This window comes from Pithys albifrons, chromosome 14, assembly GCF_047495875.1.
Source record: "Pithys albifrons albifrons isolate INPA30051 chromosome 14, PitAlb_v1, whole genome shotgun sequence".
Taxonomy (NCBI): domain Eukaryota; kingdom Metazoa; phylum Chordata; class Aves; order Passeriformes; family Thamnophilidae; genus Pithys; species Pithys albifrons.
In genome coordinates, this window is record NC_092471.1 from 6,421,543 (window position 1) to 6,448,064 (window position 26,522).

Sequence of the window (26,522 nt, forward strand, 5' to 3'; positions counted from 1 at the left end):
ATTAAAAATTGTTGGGAAAACACTTCTGAGGTTTCAACATTTGGTCCTGGAATCTCAGCTCTACATTCTTTGTCATATCTGATGTATTTTGCCTTTGCCCTGCTGCTTTATCACAGAACCAACTCTGGGTGCTGCTTTGACCTGAGCAAAGGTGTAATAGAAGCAACCAAAAAGAGAGTTGGGTAGAAGGAAACAGTTTGTAAAAGCAGGAATAGTGGAGGACGAAGATGGGGTTTCCCACTTAGGAAGGGGAAGGACAAAGACATAGTTATGTTTCCTTCTCCGTGAATTGGAGTCCAGCAGTCTGTGACCTGAGGATCTCATACACAATGTATTGGATGAACTGGCTCATATTCTTAAGGGAAATTACTCCTTTTAAGGTATATGGCATGCATTTTCTTAGAACCCTATCAGCGTGTTCCAGAGCCTGATCCAGCCCACTGTCCTGCAGACATAGCTAAAAGCCAGTCCTGGCTGATGTTTTACCTGATTGCCCATTTTTCTTCTCCGTGAAAAACTGAGAATAATTTCTCCTGCTTTACCTTCCCAGGTTTCCTGTAAGCAAGTTCTCCCAACATGCCTCCTGCAGTCAATATGCAATTTGAGCTTCTCTTTCAGGGGTTTTTCTCCTAAGAGTTGATCACATTTTTGTGCAGAACCTGTCACTCAGGAGTAGCAGTTCAATGCTAATCTCTTTAAGTTCCTCTCTCCAACTTTCCGCTTATACATATGCTTTTTGTTGGAACTATTGCTCTTGTAAGGTATTTTTCACTGGCTCTTTGAGGCAAAGCTTCCTTTGTTTCTCTATTGTTTTTAAACAGTTGTGCATATTTATGGTGGTTTTGTGAATGATGTAAGTACCTGTCAAAGAAATCACTTTCCTGAGCAGCAAACTACCCACTCATCTTCAGTACATTGAAAGTAGGAAAAAAAATCGTTCTTCTAAGAAAATATTGTCAAAGTTCATAAATGCATCGAAAGAATATTTCAGTTGTAGCAGTACTTGCCATACTGAAAAGAAAATTGTGCTGCTCTCAGAAACATTGCTCAGCCTTGTTGTTCTTGTAACAGTCATGTTTACAACCTGCTTTAGCTTGAAGGATTTGTTGACTGTTTTTTGATTTGCAGCTATTACAGTAACAAATTGGTGGTGATGTCACGAAGGAGTTTAAAGTGCGTCTTTCCAATCTGGTTCCATCCCTATAATAAAACTGACATTAAACATTAATGTGTGTGCTTTACTGATGAGCAGAAAGAGATGTAACAGTATATTACTTTTTAATTCCTGATTAAGACTTTAAGAGGATGTCTTGTTCTATTATCTATGCAAATTGGTGGCAATGATGGCAATAAATCAGAAAAGAAGGACTTAAAATAAACCGCATCAATCGACTTGATGCATGATTTATTTCTCATGCTCATCAAATCCCTGGATGCTTTGTGGTTTTTTCACTGTGATAGGATTGGTTCCCTTGATCTATGATACTCAGTGAATCTGAATTTTCTTTTTTTTTTCCAAAAAAATTATGAGTGTGCTTGGTGAAGTTTGCAATACTTAGGAGGGGATATACTAATCAAGACAAATAGATGGACACATCGAGAATTTCTTTTTAGATATCAGCAAGGGTTTTCTTTTGTTGTGGTTTGTTTTTTGTATCTTCTGTTTTATTTTGATTTGGTTTATTTTTTTAGCTTGTTTTTATTTTTGTTTGTTTGTTGTAGTTCATTTTGCAGAAAGTGTTGTCACTTCAGACATTCCCTGCAATATTCTGTTTTCTTTTGTTAGTTGAACCACTTGGACTGGAGCAAAATATGGATGCAAATTAAATTAATGTTGAAAGGACTGACATCAGAGACGTGTTCCATCTTAGGCTCTTAAGAAGAGAGCTGGCTGCTCTTCTAGTACACATTTCACTCTTCTCTGAGATACTAGATCATTTTATGGAATAACATTAAATGTTTTGTAGTGACAGCAGAACTTGATATTCACTAGTAAGTTAATGACATTGAAAAGAATATATTAAGTGTACAGACACATTTGTCTGCCATGAATGTTACTGGGAAGAGAATTAGGTTCATAATTCATAATATGGATTGAAATCTTCATAATATATAAATAATAAAAGAGCTGTTAATATATTTCAAGTGAGGGAATGCTGATAATACCCAGAGCTAACTCACCATGTCCGTGCTGCTCATATTTTATCTTGAGAACAGAGTTGCGTGAGCTCTTGAAGTATCTTAGATCAGTTGATCCACATTGGCTGTTGCTGTGCTTTAACCTCAGCCAGCAACTGAGCCTCACATATCAGCTCACTCACTGACCACTGTGGGATGGGGGAGAGAATTAGAAGGGTAAAAGTGAGAAAATTTGGGGGTTGAGATTAAGACAGCTCAGTAGGTAGAGCAAAAGCCATGTGAGCAAGCAAAAACAAGGAATTCATTCCCCACTTCCCATGGGCAGGCATGTGTTCAGCAGTTTCTGGGAAAGCAGGGCTCTATCACAGGTAATGGTGACTTGGTATATACTGGGAATGATGCCATGTGGTCTGGAATATTGCCTGGGTCAGCTGCAGTCAGTCCTCTTCTAGCTCTTTGTGCACTGCCAGCCCACTCGCTGGGAGTGGTAGGATGGGGAACAGAAGAGGCCTTGGCTCTCTATAAGTGTTTCTTAGTGAGAACAGAAACATCCTCGAGTTATCAACACCGTTTCCAGCACAAATCCAAACACAGCCCTATACCAGCTACTGTGCAGAAAATTAACTCCATCCCAGCCAAAACCAGCACAACTGTCAAATATGAACTCAGCCCAGAGCAAATAAAAGTGAATGTGATTGAGCTTACACATTCTCTAGTCCTGTGGGAAGAGAAGTTACAGTAGCAGCAGCTGAGTTGCTGTGCTGTTAGAGCAGTTCTGCTGGTGTGTGGTAGCTCATGAAGCCATGCAACTGAGTCCTTGTCCAGTATTTGCAAAAACTGTTACTTTAGTCCCTTGGGTTGCCTGTCTTTGTTTCATGTTTGTGCTGAGTCCACGAGAGCTCTGCAGAGTTCGCCTCTATGTGAGTTTGGGGTTAGTCTGGATAACATTCATCCATAGTAATTTCCACTGAAGCCTTTACCCAAGGATTTGTCTGAATAATTTTCGGTCATAGAGTGTCTCTGATCTTTTCATATAATGAATTCCATTTTTGATCTACTGAAAATTTGTTCAGTTTCATAGAGTTCTCTGTAGAATGAAAGATAAACTCATTCAGATAAGAGTTGGTATGTAAGAATCTCACTGCTCTAACTCCATTTTCAGGGATTGACTATATTTTGTGTGCTACATTTTTCCAATTTATCAAAGGCAAAGAGAAATTTGTTTTACTGGGTTGGTGAGAGAGCCATAGTATAGGTTTTGGTATATTATATATGGGTGCAGTAAACAACTACCCCTGCTAACAGGGAGAAAAGAACTATGTGATTACAATGGATGAAAGAAGGGAGATTGGAGAAAAGGGGGAGACTAATTAGTTGGTGAGATAACATATGCAGAGCATTTAATGGATCTCTGGAATATTAATGATGGATTAAGTTGCTGCATGATGGATTAAGTTGCATTGTGGAGCTTCCATGAGTGAGTGCCTTAGCTTTACAGTTTATTTTTTGATTTGACCAGCAATGAGAAGGTAGAAGTATGGTGATGATATTGAGTCAAGGGAATTAGGGGGAGAGAAAGAAAAAGAAATGAGGCATCTTGAAGAGCGTATGAGTAGAGGAATTTTTAGGGGGGTGTGTCAGACCATTACAACCAGCAGAGATGGTGTGCTCTACTAGCAATTCCAGTGACTAAAAAAATCTCACTGACTCCAAGAACAACACTGCTAACATGTTCTTTTCATCAAAAGAAATCTTCCAAATCGCCTTCATTATGCACACTAATAGTAACATTTATGACTATGCACACTCAAATTCTCGGGACCATGAAGGGAATGTGTGAATACTCTTATGGATGTGCTTTTTGTGCTGTGTTTTCAAAATAATGCTCCAAAACTGTAGCCAGCATGTCCAGCAGAATAATTCATTCCAGACCTTGTGGACATGAGCTCTGCTTCTGCACAATCCAGGTGAGCAGCTTCCCAGTGGTGAAAAGATGGTTTCAATCCTGAGTTGCAACTACAGTTAAGTTTCCTGTTGCCTTCAGTAAGTGTAGCATTATGGCTTCAGTGCCACAGAGAGGTGTGATGTTAGTGAAATGGTCTGCAAAGGAATTAGGTGGTGCCTTCAGCTTCAGATGTCACAATGGACGGAACACAGGTTGCTTTTCAGCAACCATTGCAATTAAAACGAATTCAAGTCATGAAAGCTCAAATTGCTTCTTCAATTTCATTTATAGTGTTTCTTTAAAGTGATCTTAGTATTGAAAATTATTGGACTGTAAAAGAGACCAACTGCTTTAGTTGACTTCTCGGAAGTAATTACATGCCACATGCTGTGCTTCCATAAAACTGGATCTGTTCCATGAATGCAAGGTGGGAAACAGCCAGGTGCAATGTAGAAGCGTAATTGCTGAATATGCACAAAGTCTGTAATGAGCTTTTAGATTTTTACAAGCAATTGACTGACCTAAATTAATGAAACAAAACAGCAATTTCACAGATTGAGAGATATTTTCATTTCAGTGCTCTCAATGTGCAAATCAAGGGATGTGTGAGGGGGGTTTGTTTGTTTTAAAGCCTAGAACATTTGTTTTGGTAAAACCATGGAAGGCCTGCTTTAGACAGAAACCAACAGAAATGGGGTCCTTGTGGTGAAGAATGACGTTCTCTTGGTTCATACATCCTGCTTGCTTTACTTGTGCAAGTTTTCCCAATGACAAGAGATGAACTTTTGTCTGTACAGGTTTAAGAGTTTGGACCTATCTATAGAGTCACAGAATATGGGAATGCCATTGGCTGTAAACACTTTTGTAAGCTAGTTTAAGTAAAAATGTCCTTTTTTTAAGCTGAATTTGAAAGCAAGCCTTACAACCTTAACTAGTCTCCTTAGGAAACATTTCTGCCTTGGGTTAAAACTAACCCTGAGGGTTACATTTTGTTCCTCCTCTAGGGTATCATGAAATTCAAATGGAGGAAAGGCAATAGGGCTGCATTGTATTAAAAACAGTGAGTTAATCTTCTATGAAAAATAGAAAGATCTCATGTTTTCACGTCTTCTGCAAGATGACTGCTGGGTTTGGTTGTCCCCTCTCATACCTGCTGTGAAGCGGGGGGCCCACAGAGGTCACTACAATGTGGGGTTGTGGTGGGTGTGCTGCTGGCCTCCCATTTCTTTTTTGTGCTTCACATATGGCAAAAACAAATTGGTGTCTTTGTCTTCTCAGAAATGCGACTCGACAGTCAGAAATTGGTTTGTTCTCATGAGAACTTTCTTGCCAATAGTGGAAATTTTAGGAAGGGCTGTGAAGACAACAAGAAAACAGAAATGTGTCCACTAAGCAGAAATCCTGGATCTTTTAATCTGCCACTTCACTGCTGTTGTCTGTTAATACTTTCCGTTTTGACTTTAAATGAAACTTTAGCATAGAGCTGAATACATAATTGCCTTTTTTTTTTTTGGCTATGTGCTTGATCTAAAATAGCACATAAAACAAAACAGATACACTCTGAAACTAAAAGAAAATTTGTCAGCATGTCTCACTTACAAGAATATATATTTTTAACTCCAACCAAAAATAAAAATAAAAAACCTTTGAAGCATCTTTATCTTCGTGAAATGAGTTAATTGCTAGAGAATCATGATTCATAAAACAAGAACACATCTGGGACATAACACTTTTTCCCAGTAGTTCCTGGATGAGCTGATGAACCTCAGATTGTGGATTTGAACTCATTTCCCTTTTCAGCCTGAGGGAATTTAAATGCCTTTCTCCTGCATCCCTGGAAAGTATCTGGCTGCTGAGCAGTGGAGTCAGTCTGGGCTCAGCTGAATATTTAAGGAAATAAGGCAGTGTTGAGTAGACAGATTGAAAACTGCCCTTCTGGCTTCCCTTGTGGCTCAATGGAGTCGTGACACTTTCCTGGGCAATAAACGCCGCAGGTTCAAACCTGCTGGAGTGTAGGCAGGATATTGTGCTGCAGATGAGTGTTCCAGCTGAGAGCAGGTGAGAATGGGGCTGCTGACACTGCTGTCCTTTCATCAGCCTGGCTGAACCCCCCTCTTTTGCCACCTTAAACTACTTGGCAGATTTAACCCCAATTATGGCTTGACCAAAACAGATTTTTAGGCAAGCAGTGTGGTAAACAGACTTTTTTCCACCCTGCCTTTTCTCTATAATGGAGTGTATTCTGCCATAGGGAAGGTGTGCTTTGCCCAGCAAATCTCAGAGGAGTTGTTACCAATTGAGTAAATATATTAGGACCTTCACTATATGGATTTCCTATCTGGCCTTCTGGATTATGCCGTCCTCTTGTGTCCCCTCCTGCATCGCAGTCAGGAACTGGGGGCACTTCACAGCTTTTCTGAGACAAGGGGGTCTGAAGTGAGGGGGTTTGTAAAGCACAGTGCTCAAGGACATTTGGAGGAAACTCGAGGAACAGTCATTTCAGACAAAATTATGCTTTTAAATGCTACTAGGCATGGACTGTGAGCTGCCATGGATGCTGATGAATGCCTCGCTATCAGTGCTTCTGCTTGGGAGAAAACAAGTATTTGTTGGTGTAAGGAATGAGGAATGAAATCATATTCTTTTTATTTCCATGCAAGCATTATGGACAATTCCATAAAGGATTCTGTAGTCATATGCACATGTTCGTTTAAGCTTGACCAGCTTGACCTCCTTATGGAGAGCCAGGCTGCTTTTACCCAGTATGCTCAGGTTAACGATTTTGATTTTTACAGTATGTCAAAGCATGCATATGTTCTCATGAAGTTGTAACATGAAGGATGTGTTAGCCTAGGGATAAAATAGACCATCTGTCGAGCCACTGCCAGGACACTTCTCTGAAGGTCTCATGCAAAGCTGGAGCCCCAGGAAAGCCCCACCCAGCTGGGAGAGTGCCCCCTTCTGAGTCAAGGGTGCCCATTTCTGTTTCCCCATGTCAGAAGAATTGCTGATTTTTAAGTCTCTGCATAGCACAATGAAGGTACTTTGTCTTTTGAGCACTTGAAAGTTAATCCTAAGGAAAACCAGTGTTCAGTGGGAAAAGTCTGAGTAGTTCATGTTACCTGGGATTTAATAGAGGGAAGCTAAGGATATTTTACATGTAAAGACTGAAAAATGTGTAAACTTGAGGAGTAAACTGTGCATCTCATGGTTTATCTAGAACATTCAGATGAAAATTCAGCCTGTTAGAGACACTAGCAAACAACAAACAAGCAAACAGTGAAGACATTTATTTGTATTACTTTTTTTGGAGATTTTTTTAAAGAGAGAAACCCCATTATTTTAACTCATATCTAGCATTTTCTGTGTAGTTATTTAATTCATTAGTAAAGCTTAATTTATAAACGGTGATAATAGCTTGCAGGCTTTCTTCTCTTTCATTTTCACTGAATGATAAAGCTGGATGTTTTTTATGTTGCCTTAGCTAAATCCTCTCTAATCAATATATCCTGCAAATCACCTAACTAATTTTATCTGGGAGTCATTTGAGGAGGATAAACTACAAAGCCTGTGCATTGAAATGAACCATCCAGTGAGGAATATTTCAAACAGGCAAACGGATTAGATCTTTTCACATACTTTGCTTCTTGTTTATTTAAAGTTCTAATTCCTACTTCAGGTTTTTTGTTGTTGGGGGTTTTTTTGTTGGTGGTCGTTTGGGGGGGTTTTGTTTGGTTTTTTGTTTTGTTTTTGTTTTGGAGGGTTGTTTTTACTTTTGAAAATCTACCTGTATAATGTCATTACTTCACTTAGTAGGTTTTGCTACATGTTTATTATTTTGTATTTTAAGCCCATAGGCCACGTGTGTGCATCTCTCAAGCCCTGTGTGTCAACAGAGCAGCAATGGGCAGGGCTTTTGCTCTTTTACACCCTGCAGCTTATGGAAAAGTATTTCAGTATTCTTGAACCTTGCATGAATCCTGGGACTTTGTGTGTAGTGGTAGATACTGCCATTCCATCAGCAAGTTGGATATTGCCTTGTTGATGTTGCCTCAGTGTCTTTCCCTGCTTTTCATTTTCTTAAGACACTAAGTGGGGCAGGGATTCAGGTGAGTCTCCATGAGCTCTCTGGAGATATTCAGAAGCTGTGAAACTGCATTCTATCAAGGTGATCCCTTTTTAACAAACCTCTGAGCTACTTCTGCTTAAATATACAGTGGTGGGAGCTGTGTGAAAATCAGCTTAAATACTGATGCCCCCAAATTTCTCTTTCTTATGTACTGGCTGTGGGCCAAGCAGGCTGGAATTAACTCTGTGGCCGTTCTTTCATTAAGTGTGACAAAGAACTCAATTTATTGTTAAGTTGGTGTGGGAATTTCCTGAGGTTAGATGTAGGAAGTTGAGAGCAAAGCCTACAAGCAATCTTGTACAACTCAATCAAGAATCCATTCAGACTCAGGAGCTGTGATTTTGGTGAGTATTACTGCTTGGGAGAGATGAGCTTTAGAGTAAGGGAAATATACATTGAAATGTTAGGTGTTAGAAGTGAAGTGCAAAGTGGATTTTTTGTCTTTGCCAGCATTATCTTGCTCTCTGGAAACTTGAAACCTTGGGAAGAAATGCTTATGTATTCAGTGTACAAATAACACAGTGTATGAACTGAATCTTTAAGGTGGGTGAGGACCACTTCTGTCCACTGGTTCCTTCAACATCTATGGAATGAAGGTATCTTCTCTTCCTGGACATGGATAGAAGACTCTTGCTAGGCTGACTGATATGGGCTGGTGGCATGTAGACTTTCACTTTATCCAACATTTCAGCTGAATGGCTGAGACAAAGTGAATTTAATAGTAATTTAGTGAAATTACAGAGGAGTTTAGTTTTGAAACAGAAGAAACACTTGGAATTGCATTAAAAGTTTTTTGATCCAAGAAAAGAAAACCCCAGGTGAGGTTTGAGCACTGGGGCAAAAGAAAAGCCTGAGAGAGATTTTGTTGGTTTTTGTAGATAGTGGCATGAATGGATCTGTGTGGTTAGATTTAATGTCATGGCCAAACAGACTTGAATAGCTCATGTAATCAGTATCATAAAAAGACATATTGTTTTTATACTCATTTTTTGACTGGGTGCTGCTGGTGCTCTGTGTGCTTCTGCTTTTATCTGTTCATTTCTTAAATTACCTGATTGTTATATTGTAGAATTTTTGTAGCTTTCTCTAAGTCTATAAAGATTTTAGCTTAATGCTAAAAGATTTAACAACAGTTTTCAGAGTGTTTCATTATCTTCATGCTGTTATATGTCTTCACCTTCTGACATCTAAGGCTTTGTCTCTACCAATTCTAGTAATTTTTTCTTAGACATATATTAAAACAGGACAGTGAGACTAAGAGATGAAAGTCATAGACCAGTGCAAGTCAGTAGAATGTGAAAGCAAAACTCAGATAGTTACAAGCTGAGCTACATTGACAGCTGATGGACAGAGCTTTCCTGTGCTAGTCTGAATGAAGTTGAATTTGGCCTTTGCATAAGTTGAAAAAGGTTTAGAGTGGCCTTATCTTTGGCTTTCGTCTTTGGCTTTCATCTTTGGTAAATATAAATCATCTGTGGTGCTTGGACAAAAATGTAATGGTGGCAGCTTCAGAGGTGCAGGAGAAGGGAATGTTATTTCATCACAATATCATTCTACCTTCAATTTCTGTCATACCATCTTAAATTTTGACTTCTAGGGTAGATATTGAACCACATTCAGGGTTTGTGACTCTCAGCACATTTACAATGCTACACAGAAGGATATTGCCACTCTTTCTAAGGGAGCTGTTTGCAAACTCTTCATTAAATACAAACAGTTTGCTGATATTAAACTGTGTGACATTTTCTCTGTACCAGACTAGTCAGCACCCATAGTGTACCACAGTTACAGTAACTTAATTCCTAGCACATCCACAGAGCATCAGTTGCTCTCGATAAGGGAGATCAGGAGAAAGTTTAAATGTTACAAATACTATGCAGAGTGGTGTTGATAGTTAATAGTTTTAGATTAAAGATATGGTCATCTGTGACCTTCTGGAAATGTCAAGGTGTGGTAAAGTGGCAAACACTAGACTGTGTTTAATAAAAGTACTTTTCAAGTTTCCTCCTTGGAAGCACAGTTTGCTGTTGTAGTGTTACTGAACAGCATGCTGTGATGAGATGTTTAGTCTACATGAAATTTGAATGAAAGCATATTAATCTTGTTTTCTCAACGTCCTTCTCTGCTTGCATCTAGAAAATATTTCCCTGCTCTGTAGCCCACCTGGCAGAATGGTGAGCTGCTGAGACCTTCTCTGACAGTGCACTGTGCATGTCCCAGCTGGCTCGTGGCCATCAGGTGGCAAAGCATCTTACACTGTGAGCCCGTCTTGCTGTGAGATTGTTTGTCACTATTGAGAAATCCACCTTAAAACAGCTGCTGCAGAGCTGGCAGGTTCAGCTCTACCTGCTCTGAGCATCTGTCCATGTGGCAAGGCTTCCTCAGAAACGGCCTTGTCCTGCCTGAAGGAGGTCTTGTCCTACTCTTTGCAATTGGGACAGGTATGGAGCTTGCCATGTTAGTAAAATATGAAGGGCAACACTGGGAATGTGATAACTGCATCTGCTGAGATGGAGAAGGGTTGTATTTGGCTAACAGGTTGTCTTTTCATGTGACCAAAAAAAAGTGGGATAGGGGATTTGAAGTTTCTGTGAAATGCCCCTGACACAAGCAGTGCTTGTAAAATCAATATTGACAAAATGCTGCTCTGTGTTTTTGCTGAGCACTTGCATTCTGCAACAGTTTGCAGCTCTGTGTCATGTTGCAGCTTTAAATGTCTTAATGGGGCAGAACATGCCTTCACAAATGAAATCAAAATTATCCACAGAGGAAATGGAAGAGCAGAAATGATCAGATAACATGTCTGTTTCCAAATAAACACTGTTGTATGATCAATACTCATTTTGAGAACACAGTTTGTTTTAGCCTCACTGGAGTCTTTTACTGGTGAGCAACAAATGTTTTAAAACACCAAGCCATCCACATTCCTGGGGTAGTTCAGTAGCCTGATCTGACAAGTCCCTGAAGGATGGTAGGTCTACTATTCAGGACACGCAGTTGTCTAGAAGCTGGTCCCAGCCACACAGCACCTCTGCAGCACACCTCACCTGTGCCTCACAGAGGGGACAACAAGCCTCTGGAGCCCCAGAACAGTGTCCTATGGCAAAATACTGAGGCTGAGCCCAAGATCATGTTGAAGCTATCCAGGGGAATCTAGATATGGTCTATACAAAATGGAACAGTACATTTCTAAATTCTCAGTACTGTCATCTGCCTCCAGAGCTCAAGGTGACAGTAGGTGGGGTTGATTGAGGAGACAAATAATTGATGTACCAAATAAAGCACGGGTGTGAAGAGCCCTGGAAAAGGGCCTAAATTTCTTATGAAATAGATGAAAGCAACAATGTAACTGAAATGTAAATGAGGGAGAGATGAGTGTAACCTCTTTCCATTTCAGGTCTGCTTAAAGCAAATAAACCAACCCTGCAGGGGTTTTTTTAAGCATTTGGGGGTTTATTTTTAATAGGGTCATAATTAAATGGCATTTTTGTTGGACCTGAACTGAAATTTGGTTTTATGCTTTTCAGACTCTTGATATATGTAGAGATGTTAGCTTTTCATCCCAAGGCAGAAGGGAATATTCCTTTTTGCTCTCAGATATTTTCATGAGGCAGTTGAATAATTTTCTGCAGCTTTATTACAAATCCCAAAGCTTTCTTTTGGGGGCTTTGTTCCACTTGTGATGTTGCCCTGACTCCTGGCCACACTTTTGCTGTTTAGCTGTGTGATCCCATCATCACTGGCATAGCTGGGCAGGGTTCAGTAAGGCAGTACCTGGGCTGCGTGGCATCTGATAGCAGAATGCTCATTGGCTGAAATAAGTGCTTTCAGGATATTTGTGAGCCTCAAAAGATGGTCAGTACCTTGGAATCCTTTGGGAGAAATGCTGATGCAGCATGCTCTGTGAGTGTCTAATGACAACTCTCCCTCCTCTCACCCAGAGTGGGGCTGCCAGGCTGTGTCTGTGTTGGATGACAGAGGAGGGTTTCTTTCACTGAAAGCTTGTCCTTATCTTCTGCCTTGCATGGATCACACATTATTTTCCTGCTGTAGAAAGCAGTCCTTGAAAAATGTCTGTCCTTTCAACTGTATGTAGCATTATGGTCAACATCACATCTGTCTAAAACATGAGCCAATTTGTTCAAATGATCAGTTGGCAATGAAACGTTTAAATGGTGAGGCAGGAGGGCAACAGGATTTTCATCATTTTCTTTTTAGTTATCCTCAGCTTAGCTGAAATTGGTTATGTTGTTAGGTGGAGTCCCCCTCTGCTGGAGGCACTAGCATTTTGTAAGGGCTGGTTCCTGGACTGGTTGAGGTTCTTTTGGTTGTGAAACAGGCACAGAATTAAGATAAACCAAGACTTGAGAGAACAGGAGAGACAGTGCTAATTAGAGCCTGTTGTTAGGCCATCCACAAGTGAAACCATTTCTATTTTTCCCCTTGAATAAACACCAATGAATAAAAGGTTATTTGAGATTCTGAGCCTGAAGATGCTCTTCTTGAGAAAGCTGGGGTGTGCTGCTTCCCGTGGATGTCAGTGGAGCAAGGACACTAAGTACCTTGCAGGGTTGGAGCACAAGTCTGCAGTAGGATATGACAAGTTGCAGGAGTTACACACAATTAACTTAAGGAAAAAATCTATGATCTTCACAAAGATAATGTATTTAGCTGGTTAATAGGGGGCCTGCTGCTCTGCAGATGCCGAGTCATTTACTAATTGCCTTACTTGCATCACTGCATTAAATTTTAGATCTGATCTCTAGTCCTCTGCTATGCCACAGAGCAAAAGGAAATCATGTGCTGCCCTCCCCTCTGCTGGCATGTGTTGACCTTTGGAGCCTGGGCTGTGTCTGGGAAACAGCACTGGGAGTCCAGGAGCATTGCATCCTCCAGCTCTGCTGGGCCCAGCTCGGCTTCCTGCCTGTGGAGCAACCCTCTGTTTGTCCACAGGCTGAGCATGCTCTGAAAAATAAACAAGGCCATGTCAGGTTGGCCTTTGCTGGAAATGCATCTCATCCTCTCTGTATTGTCATCTTTAAAAAGAGAAAGTTAAATTAGTGATGAAAGAGATTTAGGGGACCTGGGGGTGTGTTTGCAGTACAATGGACAGTGAAGCAAAAAGCTGCAAAAAATTAAATGTTCATATCCTTTGAAGTCAGACTAGGGTACTGTGGCTCTGTTTTGATTCATGCCTGCTGGCAAAAATAAAGCAGGTTGTCAGTAAAGAAAGCCTTTCTTCAAATCTATTTATTACAGCTAAAATATTCAACCCACTGGTTGGTTAGTGTATTGGTGCTGGCAACTATTGCAAAATTAGTAATGCCTCAGAGCTGCCAGGAGCCAAAGCAAAGGGCCTGGAGTGAGCCAAATCCTGTACTCTTGGAGCAAAGTTCCATCATTCTGCAAAGGACTGTGGAAACATGGATCAGATCAGCAGTGGCGCTAAAGAAGCCCATGTCCTACTGCATCAGAGCTTGTGGTTGAGTTGTGGAGCATTTATGTGAACTTCTGCCCTGTGGATGCTTTACAATACCATAAACCTTGGTCCCTTTGTTAAGCAGACAGATTTTCCTTTAAAGGCTTAAAGAAGGGACTTGACAGGTTCATGACAATATGTGAGACAGAGCTGATCCAACTGACCAGCAATGAGTGCAGGTCACACACTGCCCCACGATACCCCCTCTTCCCATCAGCTGCCAGTGAGAGGTGTTGGGTGGCAGGTTGGGGGGCTGGCATTACACTGGGGAAGTGCTGTCCATTCCCTGTGGTGCAGACCATGAGGAACAGGCATTCTGTGACATCAGGAAGTCTACAAAATGCCTGTTCCTGGCTCTCAGGCCTGTGAGGTGGGTCTGTGGCTCTCCAAGGCTGTGTGTCACTGCCTGTCTTGTCTAAGGTTAAAGATTTTGCTGCATACAGTGTTGGAGCTTGATTGCAGTTGTAAATGTGTTTAGCTACGCTTTGTAGAATACTCTTAATAGGAAAAAGAAAATAAAGTCTATTTTAAAAATATCTGAGGTACACAAGTAGAATATACCTGTGTGGCATCCAGTTTAGATAAATTAGATTTATACAGATGTCCTATTCAAGGACTGTCTAAAATATGAGTGCACTGGCTGCCCTGCTGAACACTTTGTCCATGAAGCACCAGACATTTCACTGGCATTATTTGAAGCTTCAGCCCTGCTTTTGTAATTTAAAGAAATAAATGAAAAACTCTCTGAACTTCCAGTTGATTCCTGTGAAATTACTTTTTCTAAGAGGAGTAGCTGAGGACCTGAATGTATAAACTTCATAGGATTTATCTGTTTAGCCCTACTAGATGACCTCCAGTGGTCCCTTCAGACCTCAATTATTCTGGCATTCTGTAAAATCACTTGGAGTATATTTACTGGCAGAAGCTTAAATTTGCTTAAATTTATTTGTTCATTGTTTAAACTGGAGTTCCATACTTTATTGTTATCTTGCTTAATGCAGTTTCCATTATGAGCATTGCTACCAGCATGACAAGCCTTTTAATACTTGAGAACTTTCTGGGAAATCTCAAGTCACATAGACCACTCTCTGTGTCATCTGTTGCTTTTTTTGGGACCATTAGTGACTTTTGTCAAATAACCTTTTCCTAGCAGAAAATATCAGAAACCAGACTGCACAGGTCAATACCTCACTGTAATCTGTCACCCCAAAATAAGGTTTCTGTAGCCTGGAGGGAAGGCACCCAGGGAAGCACACGGAGTTGCTGCCTCAGTAGCTGGTTTGCTGCGGAATGGTTCTCCCTCTGCCCTGGCTGCTTTCATGGTGCTGAGCTGAGCATCTCACTGGTGTACATATAAAACTTCCTTTTCACCTTTTCTAGCTCACAATCTCTCTTTTACAGAGATTTCAGTGTAAACATTCACAGCCAGAGTGCACGGATACAGTGATGTGACAGCCAAGTGGTTAATTATAAATGAAAGAAAAACCCCTTTAAGCTGCGCCAGTCCATTCAAGTGATCCAGATTTGTCTGATAGCCTGTGTGATCATGCTTCAGTTAACTCTGTCACAGTGGATTTTCTGTAGTTTGCAATCTCCCCCATGTTCAACTCTTGTTCATTGTTTTTGACATCAAATTTTGTGGTAAACCTTTGAAGGGGTCAGAAATGATAAGCTAAAAAACCCAAACCCCCTATTTTCTTTAGTCTCTTTGTTAGATCTTTACGTTCTTGACTGTGGTATTGATGGAGATTTTCTTTGGAGTAAGAAAAGATTTTCCTCTGACTGTCCAAACAGTAAATGACATGTAATTGTAACAAGCAGTGTTATACTATAATTAGATACTAGTGCTACAAAACTGTTTGAAATCAACAGATATGAAGGGGATGGGTGCTATTTTTAGACTAGGACTCTAGATAGGTGAAGAACAAAATTCTAAGCTGGATTTTGATTGATTTCTAGACACAGGGGAGAATCTACAGGCCAGGGAGAATAGGACTGACTGCCTAGAGGAAAATCTGTGATAGCAGGTGCCCATATCCCTGTAGCTGTGGAGCAGGCACCGCCGCAGCCAGACCATGTATAGGACTAGTAGGGCACTTCTAGTGCAGGGCTGAATGAAATCAGCAGGTTTTTACCTGCCTAAGACCATCCCTAGTGTGCCCTCTCAACAACTGTCTTCATGCTCTGGTCTCTGAGTCTCCCCTTGTGTTGCTGCCACAGCAGGAGAAACAGAGGCTTCTGTTTGTGTTACAGCTCCGTAAATCACTCCAGCAGTGAACGTTTCCATGCCTGTGATTTAACTCCAGAGGAAGCTGCTGCTGAGAACATGACAAAGACTGGAGCAATGTGGAGCTTTTATACTGAGGAGTGCTGAGTACTTACATCCTCTTTACTTCATTTGATTCTTTATAATGTAATGGTGAATGCTGGCATATAATGTTCAGCCATGATCTGCTGGGCCTCAGAGGAGCAGCAGTGATGGATTCAGCCCTGACCTGAGCAGGGAGCAGAGAGATTCCTGTCCCCATGACATCAAGCACAACATGGGAGAGAGCTAAGCAGGAGCTTTTGCACCTCTGGTGCTCATGGGAGGGCAGGACCCAGCCTTTTTACCTCCTTCAGGAAACTCTTTGCCTCACAGGGAAGTTGACGGGCTCATAACATGGATTGCAGCTGTCCACCAGGTCTGTGAAGCCTCAGTAATTCTCACTGTATCTGATGTTTGTCTTGACGTGTGTGAGTTTCCTCTGTAGGCAGAGATTTGTCACTATCATTGCCTTTAATAGCTTACTGGAAAAAATATAGACTAATTTTTTTACTATATTTTAATTTGTTAGTCTTTTATTATGTTGGAGCTAGAAATCTCTGGGCATATAATTGGAGAAAATAGTAATTGCAGGGCTTGCTCATGCTAGCAGCTTCTTCCCATAGATACGATATGTTATGGCACTGTGTCTAAGACATTAGTTTAATTGGTCTGATGCAGACCTTCCCAAGTTGAATGATTTATCCTTATTTTATTACTTCGTTTCTACTTCAGTACTTCATTTGCTACCTGTCATAAAAGAGGAGACAAGGAGGCCAGTGTCTGTGTTGAGAATGCAGAGGATCAGTACCTTTTGTAAATCATCCTGATGGTGGTGAACATTTTAATGTCTGTAATCCAGGCTATGAAGGAAATTGCTGTTCAGCTTCTGATGAAACCGAATGTAGTGTGATAAAAGAGCAGAAAGGCCCATTCTGAATAACGGGAACAAAAGTTATGCAACATCAGTGACTGTAACTTATGGGAATGTAAGAGAAAAAAAATATAAACTGTACCTTGTTCCTCCATTTTTTGTCGTAGTATAAACTCATGCCCTAGGCGATAACAAATAATAAAAACAACAGTGAAGCAAGAAATGTTTACAACAAACCACATCTTTAGATTTTCCCCTTTTCTTTCCTCATCTTGGTAACAAGAGAGTACAGGCAAAACATTTCTTTTCTTTCCAGGGTCACTAAAAGTATTTAAGATTCATTGCACTTCATTGGCCCTGATTTCTGCATCATAGAGCTTGAACAAATTGTGAGAGCAGTTGCTAAGTAAAATGAGCATTATTTTATTATTGGGCAAACAAGGTCTTTGAAAGCAGGGCAGAAAGCAGTAGGTGCTGTAGATCTCTTGCCTGTCTTATGTGTCTTCCTTCTCTAAATAAACTACCTAATAGGGCACATCCCTTCTCCTGCCATTCAAAGTCACATTTGCATCCTCAAGGACTAAATGTATGCTCCTGTTAGGTGTATGGACTCTGAAAAGAAGAAAAAGAAGTTGGATCCTGTTCCAACTGGTGCCAGGACAGCAGTGTTGGCAATGTTCCGGTTGGAAAGGCTCCTGGCTGAGCGGGATCAGTCTTTCATTCTTGTCGTGTTTGATTTTTTTGCCGCTGTTCTTTCTTCCTTCCTTTTGACAAAGCTGTCAAAATCCATGATGTTCTGATTCTCTGCAAGTTTGCTGTACAAGTTTAGTTTGCAAATTGAAACATGAATTCCATCCCCACTCTTCTATCATACCATTTGTGTACAAGCGTCTACGAAAGTGCATTGACTTACATTGCAGAAAGCTGGGGGTGTTTTTCTGTGAGCTCACAATTGTGTATTAGTAGTGACCTTCTGTGCTGTCCATCTCATTCATTATAATAGGACCATTCCCTGGCCAAAGACATGGATCTTAGTAGTAGAAATATTGAGATTTATTTTATTTCATGTAGCAAACTACATCCTTAACAGACCCAGGGGTGATGACTGAGAACTGGCAGAGAGGGTTCACACCTACACAGCAAAGAGGGAGTCTTGCTGTAGAGGGCAAGGATTCTTTTCTTATGATTCTGTGAGCTGTCCTCTCCTGCCAAGATATCCTATTTTGGGTAGTTGAAGAATGTCTTAACTTCTACTCAGACATCACAGATGAAACCTCAGACAGAAGAACTGAAGTGGGACCTCACAGCACGGGGAAAAAAACTTTGTTTGCAAATGCAAAGGGGTTAAATAATGCTTACAAATCTTAGGGCCTAATTTCTCTGTCCTGTACATGGGGGAAGAGAGCAGGTTGCACCTAAGCTGTAGGACAGCAAGCTGGACAAACAGAGAAGACTTGGTTTGCACCGTCCTGGAGGCCATTTGCTTCCACTGCTGGTATTTACAGACTAGTGGCTGCTCCTGAGCTGTAGCTCCACATCTGTCTCACATGACTTGGCCCTTGGCACTTGCCTTTCCTGGGCTCCATTCCATAAGGTGTGCTGTAAGGCTGTAGCTACACCTCCCATTTTACACTGTGTTTGCCTCACCTACCACTGAATTCAGCCTTTGGAGTTATTCAGCCAAACACCCCACTCCCTTTATAATAAGTGGATATCATCACTCTGTACATGGGCCTTCCTACATGTGCTGTGATTTTCTCAGCAAGCCCCAGATCCTACATTTGAAATCCCTGTGCTGCCCAGAACCAGAGAAATGCAGACCTTGGGGCTTTGTCAAGTGTCACTTACATGGGCAGGCTGAGGCAATGTAAGTCTGGTTCCAGGCAGCTGTGTGATTTTAGGTTTATCCTCCCTTGTCAAAGAGGATGTTTTGTAGGTATGTGTATGTCACGTGATGCTTTATCATTGTGTACACACAAGATGGTTTTTGCCCCAGTTCTCTGGCATCCTGTAGACCATATGACATTTTGGTGGCTCTTCAAGAACTTCAAGTGTTGCATATTTTCCTAAAAGAAAAATCTGATTCTTGTTGTTCTCAGTGGAGCAGCAGGATCATAACACCATTCCAGAAGTTCTCATTATATTTTTACAGACATTTTCTAACTCCTTCTCAAGTTGTAATTGTGCCATTTCTTTTTCCTGAGAGCACTTTTGGCACTGTTTACTGAAGGTGAACTTGCAAATATGTAATGTCTTGGAAAAAAATTCGCCATTTACTGTGTAGCAAATGCCTTGCTCAAAAGCATCTCTAGGCTTAACATGGGGATGACATTGCATGACTAAAGGCCTTAGCTAGCTGACCTTTAGCATCCCTCTAAAAATAGATCCCTTTCAATGCTGGCTGTCTTTCAGTGGCAGGTGGGGTTGTGCAATGGTCTTCATTACCTCTGGCACTTTCTCAGTGAAGCATGTGAAAACTAGGCAGATTTTCACTGTCTATTCTATAGCAACAGCCTGCATTTCTTAGTGGAAAGACTTCCCATTATCTTATATTTTTAAATGTCTTTAAATAAAAGTAGTATTGACCACAAAGATCAATGCCAGTGCAATTTAAAGGTACATACTCTCTTTTGATGCCAGTTAATCTAAGTTTGAGCTTTGTGGTTTGGTTCAACCTAATAGTAATAAGAGCAGTTCAGAACTAATATTTTATAATCATCAGTGCTTATGAAATGTAATGACAGAATTGAGAGCCCTTAGGTTAAATAAAGGCATGGATTATTTAATTAATTGACTGAAGTTTAAATTCAATCTGATGGAACTTTAACTGGAATTTCTGTTCTTAGGTTTTCCCTAATGACTCTCAAAAGAAACCGAAAAATGTGTGACAGTTGGTTTTGTATCTAATTATGAAAATATATCTAGTTCTTTCTGTGGCCATCTTTGGGAGGAAGGGAAATCCAAGAGAACAGCAGGAGTCCTATATCTGGAAAAGAAAATATACCTTCTGCTTTTAATTGTTGTGTAAACAGTGTATCAACAATGATGAGATAATTTGGAAGTGGGAGCTGTGATAGATGTTTCAGTGTAAGTGGAAAATTCATTCCAAACAAATGTAATCCATTTTAATACTTACTGAAAGTGGTATTCTCCTCTTATGCCTTTCTCTTGTCAGATTTCAAGGCTGGAATAGCTTTAGGACCTTTGTGGGTTAGTCTAGATGATCTTTAAAGGTCTCTTCCAACCCAAACCATTCTATGGTTTTATGACTATCCCCATGTTACATTTTTAACTTAACACATATGATACTTTCAGATATTGCAATAAAGATATTTGCATTAAAGATTTATTGGGAGTCTCAGCACCATAATTACGGTGGCTGGCACATAGCATATTTATACTTTGTATTATTCCAATTAATGCATGTTGTGTAAAAATAAAATCTAAAAAAAAAAAAGGCAAGAGAAATCAGAACAAAGAGGTATTTTTAGGAAAATATACTTAAATCTCACAGCAGGATTGTCTGTGTTTATCAGTCTTCTTGGGGAATTTTGGAAAGCGCTGCTAAACTGGGATTTGGAGTCCATGGCTCCTTTTCACATTGTCTCTGCTGCTGGAGTTACTGTAATTGCAATTTCCATATTGTATCTCTTCAGAATCAATTAGTAGTGTTTTGTTTCATAGTGAAATACAAATAATTTTCTGCTTCTTGATGGTGCATGCAGGAGTGGGCAGGTCTAAAGAGGGCTATTTGAAAATGAGGCATCTTACTAGTTTTGATGCAGGGAGCTTCCCTCAGTCTATCGGTCCATGTATCAAGTAAAGTAAAACATAGCTGAGTTGCAGAATTCCACCAAAGTCCTGCTAGACTGTATCAAACCACTTGGTCCAAGTAGCCTGTCTTCTACAGCCTTCAGGCCATGCTGAATGTTATGGTCTCTGGACATCATGGCTGGTTATTATCAGTTTGAGGATTTTGGTTTTTACCTCAAATATGTGCCACGTAGCTTAATTATTGTTTTATTTTTTATGTTCTCTTTAAGCTGCAGTGAAAATATTTCTCTTCCTTTAAAGGAAGGCCTGTCACTGCCATTTATATTTCTGGGTTTTGGTTGCACAGGGGAGATCCATGAAAGTCATTGGCAGTGCCATTTCTATCACCAATTCAGAAATTACAGTACAGGTACACCTTGTGCTTTCATCAGTAATGTGGGTCAGAGAGGAGAATTTTACCATTGTATCTTTCAGTCCTTAATTATGATAGCACCTATTTAATGCAATTTTCTCTATCCTTTATTGTTGTATTTGGCCGAATTCTGTTGCTTTTTGTGGAGACCTATTGTTTAGGTCAGACTACTGTCTGTCTGACTGCAGGATCAATCTAATTATAAGTAAAAGAGCAAACTCGTGAGAAACTAATAATAACCCTTCATCTAGTGACACTCTATGATGATTTCCATGTTCTCCTTGTAGCACGTGGATTTCTGAGCATAATACACCGAAACACCCTCCCAGCAGAAGCAGTGGAATCAAACTTTGTTTTTGAATGGAATATACTGATGCATAAAATGAGATGAGGAAATCCTGGTGAAAATTAAAGTGATAAATCATAGTGAAAAAGAAGTCCCAGTGCAACACCCCTGAGTGCTCTAATAGAAAATTAACCCTTCATACAGTGTTTGTTTTCAAGTTATTCTCTCAGTCCCATTATAGAAATATTTCAACTTTGCTATTGTTATTTTTTTGAATATGGCCATTCTCTGTATGGTAATAAATTTCTGGTATGTCCTAAACAAGCCTAAAATAATTAAAGTGAAAGTGTGTATCACAGGCAGGTGGTGACCTTCCTGAATGACCAGCATCTAATGCCGTCTGCTTTTTATCCTGCGCAAATCAGTGAGGCAAAGAAAGAAGCAGATGTCGTTAGAATGACTGTGTAACAACAAATTCATGCAATTATATCATGCTGTGTTCACATTTTGTTTTTTTCAGAATCAGGTCAGTTTTGCATAGACCTTTTTTTTTGCCAAAACTCATTGTGCGTCTTTTAGCTTTTTTATTTTTTCTTGGAAATACTGCCTTAAGACCTGAAACCAAATTAGACATACAAATAGAGAAGATGCATTTATAATGAACTTTTGAATTATCTGAAAGAAACTTTGCAGCATCTTGGTTAGCCTGAAGTACTTTATGTTCAGAATGCTTTTGTTTTATAAAATTGGCTGATGGTTTGACAACTTTAAAATAAACAGACGCCCATGTTTGAGTATTTCCCTCAAGCTGAAACTGAGCCAAGAGCTGCACCACATAGCAGTGAAGTGTGTCTCCTTGCCAAGCATCTCTTATCCATCCCTCTGGAATTTTAATTGTATATATTTTCTGTCAAGTTGCAGTTCTCTCGTTTGTTATGTCCTCCAGGTAATGTAATAGAGAACAATCTGTGCACTGCACAAAGCAGTTTGATGTGTTCGTTATCCCCTCATCCCCATCCAGGAGCTGCAGTCAGGTTGGATGATTTAGCAGGTCCAAGCTGCCAGGCTTTTATGTTGCAGGGGCTTCAGGTTTGTAATGAAAACCTATGCTTGTTGCATGACTTCTTCCCACTATAAAGAGAGAGCATTAAAAGAGAATTTCAAAACTTGTGCAAGTAGTAAGTGACAGCTGATTCCACGCATATGTGCTTTTGCCTCTTCTCAGCCAGGCTTTGTTAGTCAAGAAGCAGTGGAAGGATCCAGAAAGCTTTCCTGAAATATTGCTTGTTTCCTGAACTGATCTCAGTTTACTGACACTCCTTTCTATGACTGAATGATTGCTTTTTTACTTCCAAGTGTTAAAATAACCTCTACTATTGCTAGAAGAGCTTTAATACATAGAAATAAATTAATATGTAGCACTTATTAGCTCAAGATGTGGATAGCTGCTGGCTAGTAAAACTGCTTTGTCAGGGAGAACATAAAAGTGGAGCAGAATCAATCACCAGGAAAAACCTTAACATTGCCAGTGGGTGATGAAGACAGTTCCTCATGTGCAGCGAGCAAGAACATCGCTGTACTGCCCCAGGTGGGTCCAGCCCTGAGTGATGCTGTCTGGGGATAGCAGGCAGCAGTGTCCTATGATTTAGTGCTCCTCATGGTTCTGTTATTTAATTGGCAGTGTGTTTCTAAGCCAGAGAGAAAATTGACTTTACTCTTCCAGTGTTGTGTTTTCAGGAGATGTTATTTAGAGATGGGTGAGGCTTCATCGATTCCTGGAAGTACAAGGGCAAGACTTAGAATCATAGAATCGATTGGGTTGGAAAAGACCTCTGAGATCATCGAGTCCAACCCTTGGGCCAACTCTGGTCCATTTACTAGATCATGGCACTCAGCGCCACGTCCAATCTGCGTTTAAAAATCTCCAGGGATGGTGAATCCACCACCTCTCTGGGCAGGCCATTCCAATGCCTGATTACTCTCTCTGGAAAGAATTTTTTTCTGATATCCAACTTAAATTTCCCCTGGCAGAGCTTGAGCCCGTGCCCCCTTGTCCTATTGCTGAGTGCCTGGGAGAAGAGACCAACCCCCACCTGGCCAGAACTTCCCTTCAGGTAGTTTTAGACTTACAGCTATGGGAGCTGCAGCCAATACAGGGAACATGCAAAGGACAGGAGAACATTCTGGTACAAATAAGTCTGCCATCCTGTTTTGATTTACCTGCAAAGGTACTCACCTAGAGAATTAGCAGTGGAGAGCACCAGCAAGCCCAGTATTTTTCTGCTGCTGCATCTGTGCCTGCACAGAGTGTCCTTTGTTGGGTTTTTGTCCTGGCACTGAGTGTGATCCTATGACAGACAAGTAATGAAAGGGGAAAAAAAATCTGTATGTGGGTAGATAGGCTTAAAATCTGGAAATTATTTTCTATTACACACTTCACTGATTCTTTGTTCCTTTCTTGTCTAAGTGTTGAGCATTTCTTGGCTCATTCATTTGCTTTTTTCTAATATGTATACAATTGATTTTATTTGCATAAATGTTTTGAATAGAGATCTTCCTGGATAGATAAGGGATATTGAGGCTGGGTATATTTGTCTACCTACTCTGTAATAGAGTGTATTCATGAGAAGGCAGTATGACATGAAAAAATTGTACAAGGACAGCTGAAATGTCAATAAATCTAGATTACACCTTGCTCTCCTCTTCAGCAGAGGCTTAACTCAGTTATTTTTTAAATAAGGTGTCAGTGTACACAGCTATTTAGGAATGTATTTTTGGAAGAAGGTGGGAATCATGAGGTATGTCCTGACTTCAAGCCTCTGAAATACAAATCTGGTATTGATGTTAGCCTCAGTGCATATCTTTTGATACAAATGTATGTTTAGAAGGCTAGATAAAAACATAGCTGCTTTTTTTTTGGTGTATGCATATATATTTACAGGACTTAAATATGTACTTTAAAAATGTACAATGTTGATACAGTGTTTGAATTAGGGGATAAAGTGCTTTGTTTCATTTTTTTCATCTAACATCTTTCACCATTATGCATTCCATAGATGATCAAAGCAAAGGAATGATTGCCATGGGTGGGCAATCCTGCATAATAATGCAAGATGTCACAGAAGTGGAATATAGATAGACATGAGGAAGACAGTGTTTTTTACTGAACTGACATGGAGAATTTACAGAACATCTCAGGGTCACAGAGTGTTGTGAATAATGAAACTCGTGTCTATGCACAGAAATGATGATCTACATTGGAGAGCACAATGAGAAAAAGAAATATTCCCTTTGCATAGCTGCAGAGCTGCCAGTGTTTTAATTTCAGAGCTTTTATCCTAGCCTCTGATAAACAGCTTATAGCAAGAGCATTCAGGCCTGCAGAGAGAAAGGCTGAAGAACCAGACAACTTTTACTTTTCTTTTTCTTCTTCTTTTTTTTTTCATCTCCAGTTCCTATTTAAAGGTTTTCCATAACTGAGAGCAAGGGTAACAACCCAGGTCAGACAAACTTAAATTAAGCAACTCTTTGATTTTTCTGAAGAAATCCTTTCAGGAGGTCTCAGTGGCACAGTAGGTAGCCTTGAACTGTTCAGTGTTTGAACTGTGGCAAGGCAAGGAAAGAGGAGGAGATGTTTTAGATGGAAGAACTTTATATCTTTTCAGGAGAGTTTTTTTGGAGAACTTTTGTCATTGGTCTGGTATTTATGGATTTTATGGTTTAGGGATAATCTGTTTGTCAAGGCTGAGTAGAAGAGAGCAGGACTAACGTCAGTCATGTTTTGGTGTGAGTGGTGTTCTGATGGCTTCTCCTGAGCATTCCCACTCACATTCCACTGGGGCGATTTTGATTTCTACAGATGCTACACTGACTTGTTTCCTGGCAGGAGCTGCTTTCATGGGTAGCATGTGTAATTTGTAACTTTATAGCAAGATGTCAGGGCTTTGGTGGTTAGATTAAAAGAAGTCCTGATTATTTTGATTGTCCTACAGATCCTGCTTTTATTTTGATTGGATGCTAATTGAGCATGCCATAAAGCTGAAAAATCTCCTGGGAACAGTGGGAGACATTTGATTGAGCAAGCTTTTTAAGCCGAGGTGGGATGCTCCCAAATGCGGTGCACAGGGAGCCTTGAGATAAAAGCATCTGTACAGTGCAAGCATTTCCAGCAGGAGAGGAGCTTCAGACAGAAACTGTGGCGGCTACAATATTTTTGTTCCAAAACCTGTCCCAGAAAAGACATTTTTGACTCCAGCAGACCACTTTGGGGGTATATGTGACCACAGATGATGCTTTTGAATGCTTTATAAACATGCTTCTTAGCCTGTCAGTTTTGTTAATACAGTACAAGCAAGAACATGGCTGTGTGCTGTTGGTGTATGATCTCCAGCTGGCTGTGTGTGATGAAGGGCAAAGGAGAGAGAGCAGGGTGCTGCTCTTCACTTGTGCTGGTGAGGGGAAGTGGGAATATTTGCACTAATTGTCTGTAACTGCCTGGAGATTGACACTGAGGAGTTTGTCTAGGTGTGTCTGGTCCATTTCCATCAGTCTGCTTTTTGTCAGAGCAATTTGGAAGTAGATGAAAAGAAAAAAAATTGCAGGCTACAATCCATTGACATAAAAATATATCATCCAATGAACAGCTTCATTTCCTAAATTGACTTTTAAATGGTAAGACACAACTATATATGTGGAGCTCAACAGTGCAGTTCCTGTTGATGGTGGAAAGTAAGCCAATCCCCAGCTGTAGATCTTGCAGAAAATACATTTACAAAGGATTCACAGAGGCATAAAAAACTGTGCTGGGTTGGCTGAGGAAGAGAAGAAACCTGAATCCACTGCTTGCAGAGCTTTAGTGGGAGGGGTTCCTCTGGCATTGCAAGCTGGTGGTGGAGCTTCCTGAACTTCTGTGGGAGGGAATCATGACAAATATTTTGTATTAGGAAAGTGGAAGTAATGACATATGTCATGTGTGTACTTTTTGTCAGAGATGTGCATGACTGTAAAGAAACAGATGGCTCCTTTAATTCTAATCATGGCATGTGGCTCCTCCGTTTATGAGGCTTTTATTCCTATACAGATCTTTTTTTAAATTCTTTTTAAGAGGGAAGCAAGTGAAATTGCCTTGCATCAACTCATTAAAAATTACCAGGAACAGTAATGATTATTAGGAAGTCTG

General features: G+C 40.3%; 1 protein-coding gene across 3 annotated transcripts in view; it reads left to right on the forward strand.

Annotated features, from left to right (window-relative positions):
* FGF13 (fibroblast growth factor 13) overlaps nt 1-26,522 on the forward strand; it is a 309,179-nt gene that overhangs the window by 139,218 nt on the left and 143,439 nt on the right. The window lies entirely within an intron of this gene.